A 16,134-nucleotide genomic window follows, 5' to 3' on the forward strand; every position below is an offset into this window, starting at 1 on the left:
AGGTGAGTGGGTAGGAAGGATCAGGGAGGAGTTAGGAAAGAGGAGGGAAACGTGATCAAAATGTTTTTTTAAGTTGGCTATATATATCTTTCTTTCTTTTTGGTGAGATAGGGTCTCACTGTGTAACTCTGGAGCTGGCTTGAACTTGCTAAGTAGACCAGACTGGCCTTGCACTCACCGTAATGCCCTGTCTCTGCCTCCCGAGTGCTAGGACTGCAAGCACCACCACACCTAACTTAAGTCATTCTTGTTCATTGTTTTGCAAAAGATTTCTATCAAATTTTCCTCTTTTCAAACATTAGGACTCTTTTAGAGTTACTAAATAATTTAGTCATTTGATATTTGAGTGCCTGAGGTAGCAGGGCATTCAGTGTGATAGTGTGATAAAACAGGAGTGGTCACTTGCCAATAGTCAGAAAAAACTGGAACTTTCATATTAGGGAACTATTTTACATGCAGTGCTGAGAACCTCAAGAAATGTATATATATATATATATATCTTTGAGGGAATTCTAGGAAAGCCTTTAATTTTAGTCTTACATTTCATAACTAAATAAGTTGCATACTATTTTTTAAACAGACTTACTTTTTAATTCTTATTGAAGGTTGTCTGTGTATGCATTCAGGAATGCATGTGTGTGCTAAGAAGGTCCAAATCTGACTGGGCATGTGTGAATGCTTGTGGAAGATCTACAGCTTTAAGAACACCATCAAAGAAGTTCCTGAACTGACAGAAAATTGAAAACTACTGCAGGCAGCCAGAAAAGTCACAGCAGAAAAACTCTTCAAATAGCCCAGTACAGGCTGAAATCCAGGTGCTATTTATTTGAGATGATATAAAACTTACCCTGTTTATTTCTAAATCTGTTATAGGAGTATATGGTGATTTTTAGGAGGTTACTTTGTTCTCTGACACAGCCATAAAGGGAACCTGAAATTAGGTAAATAATGATAGTCAGTTGAATCTACTCAGATCAGTCATGTAAAATTCATGCAATCTAATTTAGAAAATGAAGAAACTAGTAAGCACATATAAAATAGAGTAGCTGCTTGGATTCTCCAGCACCACACAAAAAAGTGTAACTAACATATAAGTTATATTACTTTGAAGCAAGCAAAACAAGACAACATATATATTTTTTCATAAAATGGAATATAGGAATTATCATTCTTAATACAAAACAATTCTTAAGGTAAAAGATTAATTTGGAAACTTAAAATTCTAGATAATAAGTTACACTTTCATTCTAAAAAATTAAAGTCCTAAAAGTGAGCCACAAAAACAAAATTCTACCCAATCAAGCCACACACAGGGAAAAGGGGATTTTCAGTTATAATTAAAAGGAAAACAGAGCAGTTGAAAATTAAAAATACTTAAGTTGGTAATAGAGTCCTGTAGTAAAATCCTTGCCTAGCCTCGATGATATCCTGGGTTTGCACCCCAACACCACAGAAAGGAAGACAGACAGACAGACAGACAGACAGACTGACTTCTTGTAACATTATGAAGGTTAAAAGGCTTCTAATAACCATCTCAGGAAGAGCCCATGGCTCTTAGCAAATTTTAGAAGCTGTAAACACTTCCTTAGTTTGTCACTTTTCCATGCTAACTTGTTACCACTCTGGTTCCCCTCTTCTCCTATTTGCTATACAATCCTTGGGTGGAAGGGAACAGTAACTTCATACCTCATCTGACTTCTCTTAGGAATGAGCAGAGAGCATGGAGGAGTTTGCTGAAGGACAGAATAAGGTGGAAGGGTTTCCTAGATCTGTGATAAAGAAGGCATGCTAGATATAATAACAGAAGAGTTTAGTTCCCTGGAAAAGCTAAGCTGGTGTCCATGAACAGGCTGATCTCTATATGAAAAAAAAAACAGGACTTCAAGAACTGATGGGGGAGAAAAAAAGCTAACATATTGGACAGGGTTGGACATTTTATACATATGGTCTTATGTAAAAATGTTATAAGTCTAGATAGTAGGTATTATTTCTGCTTTATAGAGAAAAACACTGAGCTTAAACAGATCAATCAGTTTTATTTTCTTCTTTAGTCATATTTTCCTAATTTGTCTTTATAATATTCTCATTATGAAAAAATGAAACCGTTTCTGGAAAATCACCACTGAAGTGAGAAAATTAATAAATACCAATACCAAGGTGATGCAGATATCTGAATTATCTGGCAAGGGCTTTAGAGAAGCATCAGTAAAATGTTCCAAAAACAATTCTGAAAACAACTGAAACAGATGGAATAGCACAAAGTTTAAGCAAAGAAATAGAATATATTAACAATATTTCAGAAGTAAAAATATAATATCCAAAATTAAACTCACAGGGTTAACTTAATAGCAAATGAAAATATATGAAGAATGAACAGTGAACTTGAAGACGGATCAATAGAAACAATCAAATCTGAATATAAAAATAATCATTGGAGCCTTAGGGAAATGAGGAACAATTAGAGAAAATGCAACATTTTTGTCTTCAAAGTTCCAAAAGGGGAGGAGAAAGGAATGACTGCATTTGCTGACTGGTTCCCTTGACAGAACTGAACTACATTCTCACCTCCCACACCCCACTCTGTAGCTTCATTTCCTTCATTTCCAGCACTTATATTCTGTGTCATAACCATAACTGCAAACTCCATAGCTCTTCAAACTTCTAGCTACAACGAGTTCAGTGTCCATCAGATTAAAGGAACATAGCCAATGAACCAGAGCTATGTGGACTCACTGAGGCTTTACTTGGTTTCCTTAACTAAATTCTTCCCTTCCACAGATGGCTAGGTGTCACACTAATGTGTTTCATTTTTATAACACTTAATTACCTGAAATTAAATATTTTTCTCTTTAATACCTGTCTCCTCCACTAAAAAGTCAGTTCCATGAAAGCCTGAACTTTATATATTCTGGTCTCTGATGTATAATTTATGCTTACTTTTCTATTTGGTGATGGATAACTGAAAACTTCTTCCTTGGGAACTCAGTTCTTAAAATGCTAATTTGGAAGAAGTGTGATTTCACCCACTGTTTTAATATTATTGAGATAAGTTAATACACAATAAAATATGCCAGACTTAAATGTACAGAACAAAAGGTTTTAACCAAAAGAGTACCAATGTAATCACTACCAGGAACATTCCTATTATTTCACAAAAATGAGTCAGCATGATTCTTCACAGTGTAGGCAATTTCAGCTTCAACATAGAAAAGATCTTAAATGACCTGTGTGTGCATATGCATTTAAGCCAGAAGTCAATTTTGGGTGTCTTCACTAATGTCTTTGCCTTAGTTTTTCAAGCCTGGAGATTTGGTTAGGGTGGCTCCAAGTATTCTCCTGTCTCCTTCACGGCCACTCCCAATGCTGAGAGGTTACAGAAATGTGCCATGTGCCAGGCATTTACATGGGGGATCTGAGTTCAGGAGCCCATGCCTCTCTGGCAGGTGCTTTACTGACAGAGCCATCTCCCCAGTCCAGGGAGTGTGTTCTTGGTCATTACTTAAGTTCTGGCTCGTGCATCTTCTCTGCAGAGCTCTAACTCTTCTCTCTCCTTGTCCCCCTCCAAATAATCTCTATGTTCCCATGACATATTACAACTACTTTCATTTCAAAGTCTGTTACATAGTTTATAAACAATCGTGAGTCCATAAGGACTTACAATAATCCTACACATTTGTGTAAACCCAACATCTGGCATGCACAGCAAACAGTCATGCTAACTGAGTAAATGCTCATGATTCAAACCTCTGCAGGCCCCAGCTCAGCACCTAGCTCTGAAATAAAATAGTTTTGTTAGGCATTTGGGTATATTCTTCTAAACTACTCTTCAAACAACTTAACTGAATAGTCAATTCAATTAAAAACTCACCATTTGGTAGAAAGGACAAAGCTTTCATTTAATTTTTAAAATACTGAATTTTAACAAGGATGCTTAGGTACACTATGCAACTGCTTATTAGAATGTCATTTGTAAAAGTCTGCATATGTTTATCTAAAGATAAATTTATGATGAAGAATTAGTTTTACACAATAATTGGAAACAAATTGGTTTTTCTTTAAAATTTCTTCTTAGTTCTTTTCAAACAAATTTCAGGATCCTAATTCAGCACAACAGTCTGCTTCATAAATGTCAACTTTCACTACCCAACTGCTATTAACATGGTAAACGCTGGGGAAACAAGCCTACTTTTTCAAAAGCCCTAAAGAGAAACCCTGATCTTCTATTTATAATGTAAAAACATTTAAAATTGGATTCTTCACTAGAGTATTACAATTTTACAAAACATAATTTTACAAACATATTTTAGCAATAAATTTGACAAAGCAATGACAGTTGCCAGTGTTCTCCTGTCCTCAGTGAAGATAGTGAAGATTATAAGAAATGAATGAAAAAAACTCACACACTGGTTTGTTAAAGTCAATAGACACTTCTAAAAATAGTTTCATTTTATCAGTAAACATTTTGTAAGTTATCAGTAAAATAACTATATTGATTTTTAATTAACTGTAATAACACTGTCTTTTCCCACAAGAAAATTCTTCTTTCAGAATTAACAAAGATTATACTTGTTCAAAAACATAGATGGCCAGAATTCTATTCCCAGTTTAAAATGAGGACCCCAGCTTTACAGCCACCACTGAAACAACTCATAGGAAGCCATAGTCAATTTCCAACACACAACACATACTTCTATGAGCCTGGTGTCTGTATTAGAGCCAGACTAACCTTCGGAATTACATAGCTCTTAGTTCTGTTTTTTTTTTTTTTTTTAAAAAAAAAGTTGTCAATGGCTTACCATACTGAAGAATGAAGTCCTACTGAGTAGCCTGGATTACAAGCACACTCAGAAGCCTGCCCTTACCTGTGTCTACATCTCCTACCTGCCCTCCAGTCAGGCCTTGCTGGCAGGCTGTCCCTGGACTCCCCAGAATTGCCTTCCCTCCCTCCATGATCACAAGAGAATCCATACCTCTCTAAACTTCTAAACCCTACTTCAAATTCCTCCCCCAAAATTCCACCAAATTACATGTTTGTTCCCTGTCTCTCTTAGTAAGTTTCTTAAACAGAGGTTTGGAGCCAAGTTGTGGAAGCAGTATATGCCTACAATCCCAGCACTTAAAAGATGGAGGAAGCAAAGTCAGGAGTTCAGGCTACCCCTGGCTACATATTGAGTTTGAAGCCAGTCTTGGCAATATGAGACCTTCTTTTAAAAACAAAACAAGCAAAGAAAGCTTCATCATATATGTTTTAGTTTTAAAAAGCATATTACTCCATGGATTTGTTTGTCTTAAAGATAAATACTAAGTAACTGTTGAGTAACCACTGTACTCCATGCTATTCTTGGCACTGGTTTAACAGCAAAGAACAAAAATGATATCATCACCGTTGCAACACTGCTTACACTTCTATGTAAGCACTATGAACTATTAAGCATTAAATTTCCCACTGCTAACCAATTGGGTCATCTTTAGTTTTTACTATTATAGAAATACTATTATGAATATATTCTAACACAGCTTTGTTATCCATTGAATTGTTTACTTAGAGCCAATTCCCAAAAGTACTATCATTAAATCAACAACCTTGGATATATGTATGGCTTTTAAGATATGTACTACCTACCATATTGCTTCAAATGAGCTGTTCTAACTTAAAAAGCAATGTGTGCCTATATGGTTCCCTATAGACCTCTTATTGTTGCTCAATAAGAAAAAATATTATTGCTTTAATTTCCAATGAAGATCAACTCTTTTCCTTATATCTATTTATTCTATGTTGTCTATAACCCAATATTTTTTATAAAACAGTAATAATTTAAGGTCACATTTGGAAAGTCTTTTTTAAAGTTTTACTATACAAATTTCTTCATTAAAAATGTGCTTCATTTTATACACTCACTGCTTTACAATTTTCTTATTTTAGATTCCTGTTTTTTTGCAGGTTCTACTAGCTTTTCAATTTTAAAAAGTTAACCATAACATCTGTATCTGGACAGGCTCAACACTACATTTTCTAACTGCTATTTCATTATCCTAAAATATTAGCAATTATACCATTGACAGATTTTATGCTTAATGCAATTAAGCCCCTAAATGACATTTCCTCAATTCTAAAGAGAATTATTTTGCTGAATCTCAGAAAGAATAATTTAATTAAAAAAAAAACAAAAACTACCAGTAAACAGGTGAAAGAGTGCATTGTAAAAATGTTACTGTATTCAGTGTGTAAGCCGATGGAATCTCCCTATTCTTCATTACATCTATCTAGGACCACAGATACCAGGAGTTTAGGTAAACTCACATGCAGCTGAATTTTAACATAATTTGAAAGCCTGATTTATTTGAAACAGTTTTCAGAAATACTGACTCATGATAGAGCACTAAAATAAAAAGCTTTTGTGATGCAAAAGTTGTCTGTTGCAAGCCAAGCAAGAACAATTAAAGGCATTAGAAATTGTGCAGTCTCTCAAAATAGACCACAGAATTATCAGAGCTGCAAGATATTGGTGTCACCAATCTGCATTTTATCAAGTCTTATCACCCAAGTGCTGGATATCAGTCTGTTAGAAGTCTCCAGCTGACTGAAAAAGGAAGCTATTGACTTCATGGTTTCTCTATAGAAAACTGAAACTGATTTTAGCCAAAAAAAAAAAAAAAAAAAAGCAGTTAAATTCCAAGAATTACTGAAATTTATCCAGAAAATTATAATGTGTGACGAGACTAGTAAACCAAACACAGGTGAAGGAAAGCAATTTGTCAGAATGTGGAAAAGGACTAAAGGCAATCTTTGGAATCCAAAGAAGATGGTTATGGATAAGTATACACTGCTGTCAACAAATCTTTTGAATATTTAAGTCTAGCTTTTTTTTTTTTAAATATAGGCGTCTTAGTTTCTTTTCCTGTTAGTGTTACAAAATACTCTGACAAAAACAACTGAAAGGAGAAAGGGCTCACTGTGGCAGATGCTTCAGGGTGCAGTTCATCATAGCAGCAGGAGCCTGAAGCAACTAGTAAGTATTTTTACCGCAAAGAGATCAGAGCATAACAAAGAATGATCAGATCAAAGCAAGCCCAAAACCCATCAGGCAGTCACCACATCCTATAACTCCATGTCCAACATCTGGGGCTTGTGATAAAATTGGCAAGTTTTCAAAGAGCTTGAGTAGTCCCATCCTCCAGTTCTGCCACCTATAGTGCCACACAGATTCTCTCTTTTACACTCTACATCTTCAGCTATTCTTGGTGGCTACCTCATGATTCTGACAGCTCCACCATCCTGGAGTCTCTACAGCAACTTGGGCTTCACACTAACATCTTTACACAACCAATTCTCAAAGATTTTTTTTTCAGGGATTCCAATACTGCTACTTATCACCTGGCCTCAGCTGCTTTCTGAAACCGTGGCACAAGCAAGACTCCATGACCCCCCCAGGATCTTGTATCACTTATGCCTCAAAAAGCAATATCACACCAGCAACACTTAGTTCTGCAATCAGCTAGATAGACGTGGACCACAGTCAAGTCAGCTTCTGAGCGCTCACCTTGCCAATACACTGTCATCTAGGCAGTTGCTTTTGAGAAACAGGGAGCCCTTCAGTTTAGGCTTCCTTCCTTCACATGAATTTAGATATAAACAGGATGGCACCTCAGGACTTTTCTTATTATCACAGTGTAGCAGAAAGGGTTTCTCCTCTGATGTGTCCTGAGATTTCCTGTCAAGTTTAAGTGCACTGTTGTAAATGGAGTTCTTAAGATATCACCACACACTATCTATTAAATTCAATCTTACACACATTCTCAGGACATGGGCAGAATAAAACCATATTCTTGGCCAAAGTACCATACAAGTGACCCTGGTTCCTGAGAAAATCCTTGTTCTCCTCCAACACCTCAAGAGGCAGGCCTCTGCTGTCTGTGTTTGTCTCAGCATTCTTGTCTTCTAAGCTCTCATTAGAATGAGTGAGCAAACTGATTACAGCATTCAACAGCTTTTCTAACCCAAAGTTCCAAACTCTTCCATATTCCTCTCAGAAACCAGTTCCAAAGACCTAAGAAGCACATGGCCAGATTATCACAACCATGAGCTCACTTAGAACCGATTTCCTTCCCTGCTACTGTGAGAAAATACTCTGTCACAGCAGTTTAAGGAAAAAGGGTTCTTGTTGTTTCCAGTCCCATGTACAGTCCCAAGTACATTGTGGTAGAGAAGGTAAGGTAGCAAGAGCTTGAGGCAGTTGGTCACACTGCATCCATAATCAGGAAACAGAGAGGAGGAATGAAAGCACATGCTCAGCCTATTTTCTCCATTTTATACATCCTAGAACCCCTGTCCAGGGAATGTTCCACCCACTCCAATTCACTTAACACAATCAAGATACCCACCCACAAGTATGCTCAGCGGCTGTCTCACAGGTGACTACAGATTCTGTCAGTTGACAATTAGCACTAATCACCACAATATCAAATCTATGTCATCCATGATTACTAGTAGAATTGAAAAACTGACTTGTATTTATTAATGTTTATCTACACTTATTCAGTTATCCTTTAGTTATTTATTTCTTGCTTGAGGATAACACAAAGAAGCAGCTTACAAAATGAATAACACAATGCACAAAGATCAAATTACTGTGATTCAAAAAAAAATACATGAGGAGTGAGGAAAATACAGGCCAACTGAAAAAATGACTGACCACCAGTGAGATAACTAAGTAACAAAAAACAGTCAAGGAAATCTCATAAAACTGAATAAAAACATATAAAAATGGCTGAGGAAAAGCTAATAAATATGGGTCTTAAGTCACCAGAAAGTAAAAATAATGAGAACTTTCAAACACCATGTAATAATAGACCAAGGTCAAAATGTCATATTTATGTGTTTGCATATGTGTGCATTCTGGGGACTGAACCAGAGTCTTGCACAAGTTAATCAAGAGCTTACCACTGAGTTACAGCCTACCCCCAGTCCTGGGTCATTTGTTTATTATTATTTCAGGGCTTAAGGCACAGGAAACCAGGGATTTCTATTACTCAGTTAAGGTAAGTCAATACCTGAAGTACTGAGAACTTGACAACTGCTCTTCTGACTTCTCTTTCGTAGGTTCACATATTGTTATATTTTAATTTTTTCACAATTTTACATATGTATGCTTTGTGTACTAACCATTCTCACCTCTTACCTTGTTAGTACCCTTCTCCACCTTCTCCACTCTACACCAATCTCTAGAGAGCTCATGCCTATTCATTTGATTTTATGACCTACCAAGATCAACCAGGACCAATGACTATGAGTTTGGAGCTATGAACCATGGTGAACTCAGCAGAGATTAAAAGACTAAAGACAGTGATTCCTCCTCTTCCAAAACCTACTGACTAGCCAGCCAACAGTTCAGAGGTTAGGTAGGGCCTGTGAGCCCCTCCCCCTTCTTTGGCTGACTGTTGATATAGCTGGTCTTACATTAGCCCAGTACAGTAACTATAGAAGGTACAAGATAACGATTACAATAGCTATGTTGAGTCTAGGAAATGATATTTTGTAGCCATTCACTCTGTATTCTGGCTCTTACATACTTCCTGTTCCCTCTTCCACAATGTTCCCTGAGCCTTAAAGACAGTGGTATAATTGACTTGTTCACAGCTGGATCTACTTTGGTCACTTATTTTCTGCTTCTTGATTAGGTCCACACCTTAGCCCACAGGAAAAGAAAATGAATTTCCACAAACTGCCATGATGGAGTAACAGGAATCCAATGTGTCATCTTAGATTAGACAACCAGAAAACTGAGTAAGACAAATGAACAACATTTGGGTTTTGTTGTTGTTGTTGCTGCTGCTGTTGTTTTTAGACAGGCTCTTTCCATATAGCTCTTGATGCTCTGGACCTCACTGTGTAGACCAGGTAAGTCACTCTCACTTAATGAAATCTCATTAAGGAGGCTAGGAGATGGCCTACCCAGTAAAGTGTTTGCCAAACAAGCATGAAGAACTGCATTCAGATCCCCCAAATGCACACAAATACCCATGTGTGGCAGTATGCACCTGTAATCCCAATGCTGGAAAGGCAGAGACAAGAGGGTCTCTGGATCTTGTTGGTCATCTTGTCTAGCACAATTAGTAAACTAGAGGCTCATTGAGAGACACTGTCTTAAAAAATAAGGTAGAGAACTAGTGAGGACGATATCTGACAACAACTTCCAACCTACACACACTCTGTGCATATGTTGCACACATACATATGCACACACAAAGAAAATCCCTCATGTATGCTAGCCAACACCAGACATGCCATTAGGGCCGTTAGTAGAAAAGATCCCACTTCCTTTGCTTTTCTTCTCTCAATGCAGTCTTTCTTTTTGCCTTTATATTTTATCTCAAAAACTATGTCATCAGAGAGTCCTCTAACCATTAACTCTGCGACACGACAGTGTCTTCAGGGCACTTTTCAGAATTACTAATCTTGTTTATTTGCTTGCCTGTACTCCTTATCAGGTGTACGGGAAGCTTCTTGGTCATTGTGACGTTCGTTCGTATACAGCCTGATACAGAGCTGACTTTTCTTGACTACCTGAATGAACTAACCAGGAAAAACATAGCTCCCCAGAAAAAGAAAATCACTGAGCCAGGTATACTGGAGCACACCTATAATCTAAGAGCTGGGGAGGGAGAGGCAGGAACATCAAGAATTCAAGGCCAGCCTCAGCTACATAGGCAATTAAAGGACAGCCTGAGCTACATGAGATCCTGTCTAAAACAAAACAAAAACAAAAATAAAAACTACCCTTTTCTGGGGTATTATATTATAGCATTAACTGGCTATATTTTATCTTTTTATAATCAAAGAGGTATATTTTTCATCATAGACATTATATAGTCCTTGAAAGTGTAAAAGAATTCACTGGCAATCCAACCCTAGAATCAACTTATTAAGAAAATCCCTTTAAGCTTCCTACCATGGTTTTAGTTTGCCCAGATTTTCTTTCTTTCTTTTAATCAAGGAGATTTCACATAAACTGACATAAAGTTAATAGTGTTCCCTCTCACAACTTCTTATAAAAATTTTTATTTTTATAATCTCTTTTAGTTTTCAACATTTCCCCTCGTGGTATCTGTCACATATTTATCTATTTTTTTTCCTTTCTACCCCAAATCCTATTTAAATCTGTGGCTTCTGTCTTGACACTCCTTTGTTCTTAGTTTGTCTTGTTAGCAGCATCTTTTCTACTCACCTTTCTTTATTTTGTTGAGTTTTGTCTGTTTTTTCTGAATCTGAAACTAAATGTTGAGTACATCACTTTTTTCTTCACCAATAGCAAATTCAATTAGGATTATAGATTTGATTATAAGTACAGTACTGGTCTTAGCATGAGTACTATTCCAACTCACTAAATAATGATTTTTATCTACTATTAAGTAGTTATTTTAAAATATTTAGAATAGTTGTTAGCTTCTGTTGTAGTTAGAAAAAGGATACATATTTTCAGTTTTGTTCATTTTCTAGAATTTACTGAATTGCCCTTGTTTGTTTTGTTGCTGTTTTGGTATTTTCTTTCTGTACCATAGTCAAGTGGAAAATATCTTTAATCTCAAATTAAAATGGAAACTTCCTAAGCAACTAAAACTCTACTATCAGTTACACTTCTTAGGGCTTGCAATTCTTCCTATTATTAAATCCATCTGTAAAGAGCTGGGGAGATGGTTCAGCAATTGGAAGCACTTACTGCTCTTGCAGAGGACTTAGGGTTTGGTCCCAGTCTCCACAGCAGGCAACTCACAACTGCCTTTAACTCTGGCTCCAGAGAATCTGACACCCTCTTCTGGCCTCCAAGGGAATCTGCATTCACATGGAACACATAAACACATGCAGGCACACACATAAAAAAAATTCTTTACAAAATCTATCTATTCAGTTGAATAGATTTTGTACCTAACTTAATCTTATGTCGACTTCATTAGATTTTCAATAGGCAAAAAGTATTTCCTAATATAAGAAATCTCTATTTTCAAATAAACAAATAAATAAATCAAGGCTGGGGAAGATGGCTCAGTCAGTGTCCAGTCCACTACTATGGACACCTGAATATGTACCCTCAGAGAATCTGTAGCCCAGTACTGGAGAGGAGGCTTGAGGGGAAACCTGTAGATCACCAGAGCTTGTGGCTAGCCTGTGTAAGCAATTAAAAAACCTCTGAGTTCAGTGAGAGTCCTTATCTTGGGAATAAATAAATAAATAAATAAATAAATAAATAAATAAACACAAGTAAATAAATAAACAAGGTGGCTAGTAATTGAGGCAGATACCCAATATCAACTTCTGGCCTCTATACCCACATATGCACACACTCATGCTCACACACACACACACAACTGAGCATGGTGTAATCCTTAGTTCTTGGGAGGCTGAGGCAGTAGGATATTGAGTTTGAGGTCAGCCTGGCCTACTTACCAAGTTCAAGGTCACCTAGGCTACATGGGGAAGAACCTCATAGGAGCTATTAAAATTTTTTATTACTCTTACTCATGAATCTGAGGGAGGGTGCTCATCCCACAGCACATGTGTTAAGGTCACAAAACAACTGGCAGGAATCAGGCTTCTCTTCCCACTCTGTGGGTCCTGGAGAATGAACTCAGAGCTTTGGGCTTAGCAACAAGCACTTTTACCTACTGAGCCATCATGCCAGCCAGTTAAAGATTCTTGAACAAAAGAATTATTTTAGCACTCAAAAATTTAATATTAAATTATGTGTTCCCATGTTAAACCTCTCCATCTTTATTTTTTGTGGTGTAGGGGTCGAATAAATGGGCTTGCATGTCATAGGCAAGTACTTCATCACTGAGATACACCCAAGTCCTATGCTAATTTTTATTTGAGGAAACTAAAATGATAAAGTATTTAAAAGGTCATCCCACATGAAATTCCATGGTCTAGGGGTATAGTTCATTGGTATAGAACTTACCTACACACAAGAGGCCTTGGGTTTGATCCACAGTACCAGACAGACAAATTCACAAATAATGAAAGAAACAAAACCACTATTGTCAAATCAACAGAGCATCCTTCCTTTAAACAGATGATTATATTAATGTATGAAATGTCACAATAAGACCCATTATTCTGTGAAATTAATATAATTTATAAAACGTTTTTAAAAGCTAAAAAAGTGTAGTTTGACTAGTAAATAGCATGCTAAAAATACAACCTTTCTTGCAAAAGATACCATACAACTAATGTATTTGTGACTATAATAATTTTCTAGCAGCTTCACCGTGTCATAATCTTAAGTTGAACCAGTGAACCAAGTCCTTTGTTTTCCAAAATATAAATTCTTTGTAGTCTGTTTACATTTAAAAAATAACTAATATTTAACATTCTGATAAAGAATCAAGTTCTCATTTGAAGCCCTGTTTCATCCAAAGGCAACGAGATGGGTAAATCCTGGTCTACTCTGAGCTGTTTAATTTCTAAGTAAGCCTTTGTGCAGTTGTTTCCTCTTACATAAGACAGAGAGAATAACTTACACCTCATATGTAAATTGGAACAATATCTTAAAACATATAGTGTCTGTCAGGCATGGTAGTATGAAACATGCCTGTGGTCCTAAGTACTCAGAAGGCTGAAACACAGCATTGTTAAGCCCTAGAGTTCTGAGTCAGCCTGGGTGGCATATAGAAACTCCACATCAAAAAAACAAAGTATCCTACCACAAAGCCTGACATATAGCAATGATTATTAGCTATCATGTTTCCATTTCACTCATAATGGTTTTCTTTCCTCTTGGGTTTACTCCAGCACACACTCAATATCACACAGCTACACTTCTTCACTTAGGGTCATCTTTGAAGCAATAACTGTTTCAATATCTTCACTAACTAACAGCTAACAGAAGGTAAGCTAAGCTCTTCTTAAATATGTTTATTCTTGTGTGTTATACTTTGGCTTCCATAGAGTCCAAACTGTCAGGTAAACATTTCACCATTCCTCTAAAATTTTCTGTTAAGAAAGAGAGAGAATAAGCTTCATAAACATTAGTTTTGTCCTTCATGATAATGTTTTATCTTACCAATAGCCCCTAGGAACAAAGTCTCCTTTTTATATTTAATTTCAACAGCTATGCTTCTACTCAAGAATTATAATTGTATACTTTGGAATATGAAAGAAATTCTTTTCTACAATCTGCAGTTTTCAGGTGCTTAATGTCATATTTCAAAAATACCATTAAAGATTTATTAATATGGGAAAAAAGATACAATTGAGTTGCAGGGAGGAGAGTGATAGTGCACAGAAAAACAAGACAACTTTTACTTAGCTATGCCTCGTCATCAAAGAGCCACTTTCCAGAAACTTGAGGAGAGGGCTTTCTGTAACTATGACCCATCTCTTTCTCTTGGGGTTGAAATCAAAATTATCCTTTCTCAGAGCCTAAGTGTCTCCAGTCAGAGAGCTTAGCTATCACATCAGCATCTCATAGTGCCCTTTGTAAATGGGCTGGAAAAAGATTTTTCCCCAAAGTGTGATCCCACTCCACCACCTAGCAGACATCCCATTCTATTAGTATTGTTAGTTGACCTTTCTCAAACTCAAAGACAATTTTTAAGTTCTTTATAAAGAATATGGCAATTATGCATTAAAATCACCATTACACATCTTCATAGTTTCCCCACATGCCCAGGCCTAGGACTTTCTAACTCACTAAGACATATTTTTCCTTTACAATTTTAAATATTAAAGGAAAAAGAACAATTTTTTAAACAGTGGTATGAAATAGTTGTTTCTCAAATGGAATTGTATATTTACTAAATACATATTTTATGTGCTCAACAGTGTAGTAAGTAGATTGCCTTATTTTATCTCAAGTAGCTTATAAAAAGTCAAGTAGGATGCAATTATGTAACAGGTGTGGGAGTTGTGGGGAGGAGGTGTAATGTTATATAGAGTCACAAAGAAATCCACCAAGCGAGACCAATAAAACCAACAAGTAAATGGAGAAAAATGAGCCACAAATAAGCTGCTTTCAGATGAATGGAAACACATAGTTTTGAAACTATAGATGCTGCTATAGCACACTCGACTCTTTGATTTTCTGCCTCATACTAAACTAATCCTGTTTCTTAAATAAATTCCTTGTATTAATAAAGGAATAAGCTCAACAGACTTCTGTATTCTCTAAATATTAAGACAAGTTCCAAAATCAAAGTTACAAATGAAAACTGGTCTTTTAAAATTGGACTCATCAACTAGCACATGGAAAAACCAAGTATAAAAATAATTAAATATAATGATTAAAAACAAGTGATTCGGATTCAAAGTCACAAAAGAAAGCTGCAAAGCTAGAGACGCACCAGACTGCAAGGCTGGAAGCCCTGGAAGTAAACCCAGCTCCACACGCAGCAGCTAATTAACTTTTGGCAGTTAGCATTTCTCTCTTCATCAGAGTTCTTGTGAGAGTCTAGTGAGTTAATCTGCATAAAGTGCTTAGAATAGAGCCTTAAATAATAAATACTACGAAGTCAATCTGTCTTTTGTGAGAAATTTCTTTTTACTGAATACTCAAGAAATTATTTGAAATAAGAATTCAGCTCATTGCTAAATGAACATAACTGAACAAAGAGCAATTTTTAGACCTTTTGCTCATACCTTGCCCCCTTCCACCAGTACACTGTCCCAAATTATAAGCACCAAACTTAAACAATCACCAATCATCTTATAGCAAATTTACAGACTCCCCTGTACACTGGGAAATAATAAGTCAAATCCATAGCATAACTTGTGCCCCTGAATACTTCAATGTGTCCCCCAAAATATCATGACTGTGAAAACAGAGCTATACAATAGTATCATATTTAGAACTAAGGATAGTTCTTGAATATCAAATACCCAATCAGTATTTAAATTTCCATGATTGTGACAGATGCTTAAGGACAAAATCTAGACCATCTAAAAGTTCAAACATTGCCAGTAACCTAATATTTTCTCTTCTGTTCCTATTTTTACTCATACTTTATCTGTTGGGGTTGGGGAAGGCCTATGTCCCAAGGAGTTCCCCACTGCCTGTATTTTGCTGACAATAACCAGTGTATCATTTCATATGTTACCCTATTCCCATAAACAAGCAATTAGAAATAGAGACTTAATCAGAT

The 16,134-nt window shown here is 36.2% G+C and overlaps 1 protein-coding gene across 10 annotated transcripts in view; it reads right to left on the bottom strand.

Moving 5' to 3' along the window:
- Positions 1–16,134, bottom strand: part of Ncoa1 (nuclear receptor coactivator 1) — a 195,682-nt gene that overhangs the window by 114,519 nt on the left and 65,029 nt on the right. For 5 of the 10 annotated variants that reach the window (XM_027424560.2, XM_027424563.2, XM_027424566.2 and 2 more), the window contains exon 3: positions 848–931. The exons of 2 other annotated variants lie outside the window; for them this stretch is intronic. The gene's annotated coding sequence lies outside the window, so the exon portion shown is untranslated. Of the gene's footprint in view, positions 1–847; positions 932–11,717; positions 11,831–16,134 lie in introns of all 10 variants that reach the window. 3 more of the 10 variants (XM_035447283.1, XM_027424561.2, XM_035447282.1) reach the window with 2 other exon arrangements.

The sequence above is a fragment of the Cricetulus griseus genome, chromosome 7 (genome assembly GCF_003668045.3).
Source record: "Cricetulus griseus strain 17A/GY chromosome 7, alternate assembly CriGri-PICRH-1.0, whole genome shotgun sequence".
In the NCBI taxonomy this organism is placed as follows: domain Eukaryota; kingdom Metazoa; phylum Chordata; class Mammalia; order Rodentia; family Cricetidae; genus Cricetulus; species Cricetulus griseus.